The sequence below is a fragment of the Otolemur garnettii genome, unplaced genomic scaffold (assembly GCF_000181295.1).
Source record: "Otolemur garnettii isolate 467f Iridium unplaced genomic scaffold, OtoGar3 scaffold00280, whole genome shotgun sequence".
Taxonomy (NCBI): Eukaryota; Metazoa; Chordata; class Mammalia; order Primates; family Galagidae; genus Otolemur; species Otolemur garnettii.
The window spans coordinates 1,023,931-1,033,371 of record NW_003852675.1 but is presented as its reverse complement, the minus strand read 5'-3'; positions in this window follow the sequence as shown (position 1 = coordinate 1,033,371).

The window sequence follows — 9,441 nt, the reverse complement described above, 5'->3', positions numbered from 1 at the left end:
CTTCTGTACATTTAGGACCATTCTCTCCTCCTTCAGGAATTCCTATAAGATAAATGTTTGATCTTTTGGAGTGGTCTCACAACTTTCTCAGGGAATGATCAATTTTTGCTCTCAATTTGTTCATTCGAGATTGCTCAATAGCTTGGAGTTCAATTTCAGAGATCCTCTCTTCTGCCTGGTCAACTCTATTACTAAGGGATTCTACTGTACTTTGGAGCTTCTTGAATAACCTTTTTATTTCTTTGAGCTTTGCTATCTCTTTTCTCATTATGTCCATATCTTTGGTGACATTGTCTTTGAATTCACTGATTTATTGAGACAACTTTAGAACTATTCTTTGGCTTTCAGTTTCTAACTTTTCTTCACTTCTATTAATCTTATTTGCCATCCATATTCTGAATTTGATTTTTAATTTCTCAGTCATTTGTCTGTGCATGGCATCTTGAATTGTATTTCCTTTGTTGTTCCTTAGGGTGGGGTTGATCTACTCTGGTTATTCTTGTTTCCATAGTTCTTCCATTGGTTCTGCCCCATGTTTATGTTCCACCATTTGGTTATTAAAACTGGTAGGGTGAGATTGAATTGGGGGTCCCAGGTAGTAGTTAGTCAGCTCCTTACCAAAGCCCTAGGCCTTGAAATTGTGGCTTATCCCATACAACCTTATGAAGGCCCTTACAAAATTTTGGCCAGAGACCCTGAGTACCTACTGGGTGAGGTAGCACAAGCTGGCTCTGTTTTAAAATCAGCCAACCTCTACCCTATCCTAAGAAGTCATGGTATTAACTTTAAATCTTAGCTGGGGAGAGAAACAAACAGCTGTGGCACCCTGCCCCCACCATTCAGTTCTTTTCCACTACAAAACTTCAAATATTCACCTCAGAGAGTCCCAGATTCATGTTCTAATCAAACTGTCTTGGGTAGTACAAATACTGCTCAACAGAGAGGGATTCAAGGGTCTCCAACTGCAGATAGAAACCCACAGTAAATTTTGTCCCACAAACCCAAGGGAATGGCACCTGGTCCCCTCTGATGAGCCACAAATTTCCCAATAAAGTCCCAACTGGGCTTCAGCACCCCTGCCTCCTGGGTACAGTCAGAGCTGAGAGCCTGGGACCCCACCCACCAAGCTCAGTTCACAGAGGGCATTCATGCCTCTGCTCACCTGCTCAGTTGGAGCTGGGGGACCACCTCCCCTTCCCCCAGGCTCAGTCCACCTCCCCACCCCCACCACAAGCCTCTGCTCCCCAGCTAAGTTGGAGCCAAGAATCCTGACCCCTGCCTGCCATGTCAGCATCTCTGTTTACCAGCTCAGTTGGAGCCTGGGGACCATGCTTCTGCCCACTGGGCTGAGTCCATATCCAATACATCTCTGCTCCCTGGCTCTGTTTGAGCTGGGGATCCTCTCCCCAACCTGCTAAACTCAGTTCATACCAGGTGATAGCTCCCCTGTTTGCAGGCACTGTCAGAACTGGGGGTTTGCAGCCTCTTTTCCCAGACACAGCCTGAACCAGGGGTCAACATTACCACTGTCCAGGCAAAGTTATAATCAGGTAACTGGTCTTCCTCTTACCATGTGTTCCTTTCTTCCTATGCCCTCTTCTTCCCCATGAGGCACAGATTCCTGTGCTGATGTTCAGCAGTCCACACTATGCCCGGATCTCTCAGGAAAATAACAAAGACTCTGGGTTCTGCAGGGGACACAACTTCAAACCACCATGTGGAAGGGTAGATTGGGAGTTCAGAATTGTGGGTAAAATGTTTGTTCAATTTTATGATGGGTAGAGTGGTGTTTAGGTTCACAAGTGGGATCTCCTTGGAGAAGGAAATTCAGTGTTTAGTGGCTCTCTCCAGTGAGGTAAAATGAAAGGTTTTTTGTCTCCTGCTTGCTTGCAAATAGCTCAGGGCAAGCATCCCATGTGGGAGAATGTTTTCCCATCCTCTAGGATATAGGTTTTGTTGCCATTAGGGTCTCACAGAGAAGTGGTGCCATGGAGCATAAACCTGCATAAATAAGGGGTTCACAGCTCTCTCAAGCATGTGACAAGTTTATTTCTTTCTCTCCTGGTTTATATAGTCCATTTTGTACATGTGCACTGTACCTCATTAATATTCATTACAATCCCTCTGCACATGCTCACTGTACATCAATGGCTTCATTAATATTCATTACAATCCATAATCCAGCTCATGAATAAACATCTTATGACTATCTCATGAGTAGCTCCTCCCTAGTAATCTACAGTTTAATTGATATCACTTTATCAAACATAATCCTTTTAACATAACTTAATGGAGAACATGTTGTCAGCCATTACTTCTTTTGTTCTTATTTGATGAAGCCTGAGGCTTGGAGGAGGAAGGTGGATTGAATACCCACCCTGCTGGCCTCACCGTTTGGAGGCAGTTACTTCCATTTTAAGCAAGGCATAATTAAGAAATTTCTAAGACATACAGAAAACTTGTTTGCAAGCTTTCACTCCCATGTGGTCAGGGGGGTTTTATGCCCGCAACCTACCAGGCCAATCTTAGGTCAGGGGGTCTTTACACCTGCGACCAATCCGGCCAATGGAATTCTGCCTCAGTTTCTCACAAGTATGCCTGCACAAAGTCTTTTCACTGCTCTCTCTCAAACAGCTTTTTTGGCTAGAGGTATATAGGCCTTTCATCTATATGGCTTTGTATCTGTGATTGGTTTTCTTGAATGCTCTTCCTTAGCGTTACATCTTGCTGAAATTCTTTCTTTGCTCAGCTCCCTACCTATGGTGTTATAGAGTCCAGTTCTGTCCAGTTTTTCTCCCTCTGGTCAGGAGCCTCTGTAGAGCATTGCTTCAAGTTGGCCATGTTCCCTGAAACCTCTTCTTCTTTTTCTTTTTTTCTTTTTTTAGAGCAGTGCTTCTCAACATTTCCTTATGCTGTGATCCATTGATATAGTTCCTATGGGTCATGACCCACAGGTTGAGAACTGCTGATCAAGAGCAAAGATGCCTATAGTTTTGTTCATGGTGTTTTAGCCCCATTTATTCTCTCTTTCTTTTTCATCCCTCTTCATTCTCTCTTTTAATAGAGACTCTTCTACTTTCCTCATCTTTCCCACATAAATTGCTTGTGCAACAGCTAAGATAGCACCTCCTTTTTATGGCCTTTCTTCTTTCTTTCCTTTTTCCTTTTCCCTCTGTCTCCTTTATTTTATAAAACTGTATTTTTAATTTTCTTTACTTTTCTTTACTTTTCTTTCTTTTCTTACTTTTTCTTTACTTTTATTTTTCACCTTTTCTTTTCTTTATTTTCTTTCTTTCTTTTTTTTCTTTTTTTTTTTTTTTTTTTTTTTGCTGAGTGCTGGGGTGGCAGGGCTATGGTCTGGCAGGGAGATCATGGCAGTAGTCTGGCACAAGGAGGCCAAGAGATTATATTCTATGGAGCCCTTTTACCTTTGGACCTGGGAAGACAGTATTGGCAAGTCTACACTGTAGAATTTTTCCAATTCTTTTTCATTTTTATTTATTTTTTCCTCTGCATTTTTAGTTTTTTGCTCTTTTATTTCTCTTCTTATTGTTGGTGGTGATAACACTATGCCAATCAATACCGTTTCTTCTATCAGTCTCATTCTCTGTTCTTATCCTCATTCTCTCCTGTTCTTCAATTCTTTTCTTTCATACCCATACACTTTTCTTTTTTCCTTTTCTCTTTCTCCTTTCTTATTTTCCTTTTGTTTCTCCTTGCTTGTGTGTCATCCTTCTCTTCCTTTTGAGATAATCTCTGAGACAAGGTAATTTCAAGCAAAGCAGGCAGTGAGAAGTAAAAAGGAGGACAAGGAGGTGAACATGAAGAAAAAACACATGAGGATGAACCAACAGAAAAATTAAGTTCACATGAAAAGCCCAAAAAGAGCAACTTCCCAAAGGGACCTACTCATGGAAGCTACTGCAGAAGACTCCACCTATAAAGAATTAATGGATTCTTTAAAAAAGGGAATGGAAAATATGGATTATAAAGACAATAAAAGGAAGGAATGAAGAAAATGGAAAGACAAAACCAAAAGCTGAAGGAGAGATATGCAGAATATAAAAACAATATGGTGGAACTTAGGGAAATTGAAGAGACAATAACAGAATTTAAAGATGCAGAAGAAAGTATAAAACATAGGTTAGATCATGGAGAATAATGAACCTCAGAGCTAGAGGATAAAGTTTTTAAGGTAAACTTGCTAGTTAAGGAGGCAGAAAAGAAGAGTGAGAAAGCAGAGTAGTCACATAGGGAACTACAAAATACCACAAAACATTCAAATATATGAATAATAGTGATTCCTGAAGGAAAGAAGGTAATCCAAAAGAATTAGAAGCCTTACTGGAGACTACCATAAATGAAAATTCCCCAATATTTACTAAACATCCTGACACACTCCTTTTAGATGGATATCAAACCCTCAGTATTCTCAACTCAAAACACATTGTAATTAATCTATCCAATTCAAGATAAAAGAAAAAATTTTGCAAGCAGACAGGAAAAGCACCAACTGATCTACAGAGGCAGAGCAATGAGAAAAATGGCAAAATTTTGAATTGAAATCTTGCAAGCCAGAAGAGTATGGTCATTCATCTTCAACATTCTTAAACAAAACAATTTTTTGCCCAGAATTCTGTATCCTGCTAAGCTTCAAAATTGATGGAGAAATCAATTTCTTTTTGTGGATATACTGAGGAAATTCATCACAAAAGACCCACTGTACAGGAAATAATTAGACCTATTCTCAATACTGACCATCTCAATCATCTGACATCTCATCAGCAAAGTAAACACCCAGAAGCTAAAGGTCCAAAATTAGCTTCCACAATGGCCTAAAGGATAAAGCTATATGGGAGACTTTCACAAACTAAGATGATTAGAACTTCACCACACTTATCAATTCTCTCAGTCAATGGCAATGGACTGAATTCACCACTGAAGAAGCACAGGTTGGCTGGTTGGCTGGATAAAAAGCACAAGCCATTCATACTCTGTCTCCGGGAAACACACCTAGCCTTGAAGGACAAATCAAGACTCAGAGTTAAGGTATGGAAAACAGTATTTCCATCAAATGGAAATCATAAGAAAGGAGGGACTTCAATTTTATTTTCAAATACAAGTGGATTTAAAGCAACTAAAGTTAAGAAAGACAAAGATGGACACTTAATACTGGTCAAAGGAACAGTATAACAAGAAGACATTTCAAATACTTATGCACCCAATTTAAATGCTCCCAAATTTATGAAACAGACCTTGATGGGTCTAAGCAATATGATATCCCATAATACCCAGATAGCTGTGGACTTTAACATCCCTCTGATAGAACTGGACAGATCCTCTAAACAGATACTAAACAAAGGACTTTTTTTTTCTTTTCTTTTTTTTTTTTATTAAATGTTAACTATGTACATTAATGCACTTCTGGGGTACAGTGTGGGGTTTTGACACACAATCCGAAACACTTCCATCAAACTGGTTAACATAGCCTTCATGTTATTTTCTTAGTTATTATTTTAAAATGTTCACATTCTACTCTTAGAAAGATTCACTTGTACCCTTGTAAGATAAACCTCAGAAGTGATATACAAAGGACGTTAATGGAATTGAAAACAAAAGATCATTCAGAATATTAATAAAACAAAAAGTTGATTTTTCAAATAAATAAATAAAATTGTTAAACTTTGGCCAGATTAAGTAGAAACAGAAAAGTAAAATCTCTAATAACCTCAATCAGAAATGATAAAGGGGAAATAATGACAGAAGCCACAGAGATACAAGAGATCATATCTGAGTACTATAAGAAACTCTATACCCAGAAGTTTGACAATGTGGAGGAAATGGATCAATACCTGAAATCACATCTCCTCCCTAGACTTAATAAAGAAGAAAGAGATCTCTTGAACAGATTGATTTAAAAAACTCAGATCATAGAAACAATAAATCTACTCACAAAAAAATTTGACCTGGCCCCTATGGCTTCACACCAGAATTCTATCACACCATTAAAGAAGAGCTTATACCCATGAGGCAGAAATTATTCTAAAACACTGAGAAGACAGCAATATTCCCCAACACACTCTATGAAGGAAACATCACCCTGATACTAAAACCAGGAAAAGACCCAACTAAAAAGGAGAATTTCAAATCAATGTCACTAATGAATATAGATGCAAAAATTCTCATTAAAATCCTAGCCAATAGATTGCAGCTACACATTAAAAAAATCATTCATCACGGCTTCATCTCAAGGATACAAGTATGGTTTAACATAAATAAATCCATAAACATAATTCACCATATCAACAGAAGCAAAAATGAAAACCATATGATCCTCTCAATACACAGAGAAAAAGCATTCAATAAAATGCAAGATCCTTTTCTAATTAAAACACAAGCATACAGGCATAGGTGGCACATTTCTTAAGCTGATCAAAGCCACCTACAATAAACCCACAGCTAATATTATACTGAATGATACAAAAGTGTAAGCATTTCCACTTAGAACTGAAACCAGACAAGGCTTTCCTCTATCACCACTACTACTCCATATAGTGCTGGAAGTTCTAGCCAATAAAATCAGGCAAGAGAAGGAAATAAAAGGCATCCAAATGGGAGCAGATGATGTCAAACTCTCCTTCTTTGCTGATGATATGATCTTATACTTCAAGAACCCCAAAGGTGCAACTACAAAACTCCTGTATCAAAGGAGTTATCAAAAAAGTTATCAAAAAAAAAAATTAATGTTTCAAGATGTAAAATCAATGTCCACAGTCAGTACTTCATATATGCCAATAACAATCAAGATGAGAAACTAATCAAGGACACAATTACCTTCACAATAACTTCAAAAAAAAAATGAAATGCCTAGGAATATATATAACAAAAGAGTTGAATGACCTCTACAAAGAAAATTACAAAACCCTAAGAAAAGAAATAGAAGATACTAACAAATGGAAGAACATACTATGCTCATAGCTGGGAATAATCAACATTTTGAAAATGTCTATACTACCCAAAGCAATCTGCAAATTCAATGCAATCTCCATTAAAATACCATCATCAGACTTCCAAGATTTGGAAAAAATAATTCTTTATTCTCTATGGAACAAGAAAAAACCCCATCTAAACAAAGTAATTTTTAATGATAGAAAGAAAGCCATGGTATCACCGTACCAGACTTTCAGTTATACTACAAGGTTATAGTAATCAAAAGTGCATGTTAATGGCACAAAAATAGAGACATTGACATTTGAAACTGAATAGAAAACCACGAGATAAAACTAACACTTTACAGTCACCTGATCTTTGATAAACCAACAAGAAGATACACTGCGGAAAAGAATCTCTATTCAATAAATGGCGTTGGAAGAACTGGATAACCACAAGTAAAAGACTGAAACCAGACATGCACCTCTTACCACTTACAAAAATTGACTCAAAATGGATAAAAGATTTAAATCTAAGGCATGAAACAATAAAAATTCTTGAGGGACGTGTGGGGCAAACACTTGAAGAAACTGGCTTGGGGAAAGATTGAATGAAGAAGACTTCCATGGCAATTGGAACAAAACCAAAAATGAACAAATGGGACTTAGTTAAACTGAAAAGCTTCTGTGCAGCTAATGAAACAACAACCAAAGCAAACAGATAACCTTCAAAATGGGAAACGGTATCTGCATATTATGAATCGGACAAAAGCTTGATAATGAGGGTCTATAGAGAACTCATTAATTAACAAAAAAAGACCCAACAATCCCATATATTACTGGGCATCAGTCCCATATATTACTCACAAGACATGAATAGAGCCTTCTCTAATGAAGACAAAGAAATGGCTAACAAACATATGAAAAAGTGCTCGCCATCTCTAATCATCAGAGAAACGCAAATCAAAACTACCCTGAGATATCACCTAATCCCAGAGAATCTCAAAGCTGCAGATGCTGGCATGTATATGCAGAGAAGGGGACACTTTTACACTGCTGGTGGGACCTTTTTAGAAAGAAGTATGGAGAATCCTCAAAGAACTCAAATTTGATTTGAGTTCTCCCATTTGATTCTGGAATCCCATTACTAGGCATCTACCCAGAAGAAAAAAAAAATTCCTTTTTCTCATAAAGACATCTGTAGTAGACTGTTTATTGTAGCTCAGTTTACAATAAAATGTGCAGCCTAATATGTACAACTTAAAGGGCAATTCTCCACTTATCAGTTAAATAAACCCCATTAAATAAACTCTGGATTAGACTTTAGAAGATGGATAATTAAGAATGAATTGAGGTGCCTGTCTGTATACATCAAAAACCAACTAGTGACAATCATTCTTTCAGTCAGCTTTCTCAGAAAAGAGTAGATTCTGCTTTTCTCATTTGTTTCTTGTTAATTTTATAAGTAAAGAAACCCCATGTTACAAAAATAAAAGTCTTCCTAAGTTTTTAACTTTTCAAATTGCTAAATAAATGAGTAAAATATCTCGCTTAAGTTTCTCATTTTCAACCTTGGGAAAGGTTCACATGTAGACATCCATCCCTTTTATCTCCAGAGTACAGAAACTATCACTGAAGGCTCTGAACCCAATAAAAGCCACAAAGCAACCAATAAGAGGACTCACGGGGTGACATTAACAAGAGACCACGCTAAAACAAGAGCAAGAATTGTACTCAATTCTGGATAATTCAGAAAGAGAGTAGAAGAATAATGATTTTTAAAATATGGGAACACATGTAAATATCATCTCCCTCCCAAGCCTTATCCAAAGTGAACACCAAAACCAATTGAGAAATTCAAAGTAGACACAGAAACTTCAAAATTAATGCAGAACAAGCTAATGTTATAAAACCAGTAAAATTTGACAGTGAATACTATTCACATGATGAATCAGAATTGTTTTCTTTCTCTGCATGGTTTTTGTCAAGAGAAAGAAGGGATAAATAATGCAAACATTTAAATTAACATCTTCTATCTTAGGTGATGGCTTCCTTAGAATTAGAAGATGTCAATCTTCGTATTAGTGATAGGAAGAAAAAGGAAGAAAAGAGATTATGGCATTTTTACTTAATCTTGATGAAAGCAGGGAGAAGGAGATTGCCTCAGGGGAGGTAAATTTGGATTTTGGCTGATGTTCACTGCTGTAATCGCTTGCCATGTCTATTTTTCATTCTGCCTGACTTGTGATACTTGATATCATAATGAACTGTTTATTGTGCTCACGAACACTCGCAGGGTGCTCATTTGCTGCTTTTTTTCCCACTTGAAAATGCTGTTTTGTGTACTGGCAATGCTTTGACCAGCTGAAAATAATTCCATATCATTTCAATTTAATAGAGATACACGTTACTTAAATTCAATTTTATGCAAGTGTGTTTCAACTTGAAAAACCACATCCTGGAGAAAAAAACCAAAAAGCCATATTGCCTGTGTAATTCTCTTACTTGTAAA